This window comes from Aplysia californica, unplaced genomic scaffold, assembly GCF_000002075.1.
Source record: "Aplysia californica isolate F4 #8 unplaced genomic scaffold, AplCal3.0 scaffold00031, whole genome shotgun sequence".
Lineage (NCBI taxonomy): Eukaryota > Metazoa > Mollusca > Gastropoda > Aplysiida > Aplysiidae > Aplysia > Aplysia californica.
In genome coordinates, this window is record NW_004797301.1 from 2,028,993 (window position 1) to 2,029,944 (window position 952).

Sequence of the window (952 nt, forward strand, 5' to 3'; positions counted from 1 at the left end):
AAGAAGAAGAAGAAGAAGAAGAAGAAGAAGAAGAAGAAGAAGAAGAAGAAGAAGAAGAAGAAGAAGAAGAAGAAGAAGAAGAAGAAGAAGAAGAATCAATATTTTATTATTATGTATTGTTGTTATTGTTGTTGTTGTGATGATTATGATTATGACTATTATGACTATGTTTACTATGACTGTTATTATTTTATGATTATGATTATTGTGATGTTTATTATTGTTATTATTATTATTATTCTTTTCATTACTATTATTATTATCATCAAATATCCTATTATTATTAAGTTCATCTCTAGCAAGCACTAGATTTGTATTTTATATTAATATTTGTAATGTGTGATAAACATAAGCAAAAAGTAAGAGTTTAAAATATCATTCCACTAGGGTATCCTTTAGGAAGCATGTCAGATTTCTATCTCTTCAAATGGTGAATCAGCGACATCAGATTAATGAGGTACCGTTTGATTAACCCCCAAATAAAACACGATGGAAGTCAAAGTCTTTCTTTTTTTTTCAAATTCAGAATTGAGCGATACCATCAGTTGTCAATAGAGTGTGGTTAGTCCCACGACCACTCACAGTTTGTTTATGAAAAGACTTTTTTAACCCTATCCGCACGTCGTGTTTTACTATCGTATTCATACGACGTGGGGAACTCTGTGCCCCCACTTTCCAAAGAGGAAACCTACATTTTAATCTGATCCGTATACTTTGCATAGCAGTCTGTCAAAATAAGTTTTTGAGAAATACTGAAAGTTTCAAAGAGATCTTTGCACTAGAAGTGTTTTTAAAGTGGAAAGAAAACAACTCTGAGGGTACATTAATAACCCATGGGCGTACGGATAGGATTAATGTTTCTGTTGTTGTTTGTGTTTGCTGTTATTGTTTATTTTTGTTATTTGGTTTACTCGTCCGTTGGTTCGTTTTTCGATTGTTGTGGAAAGTCGTT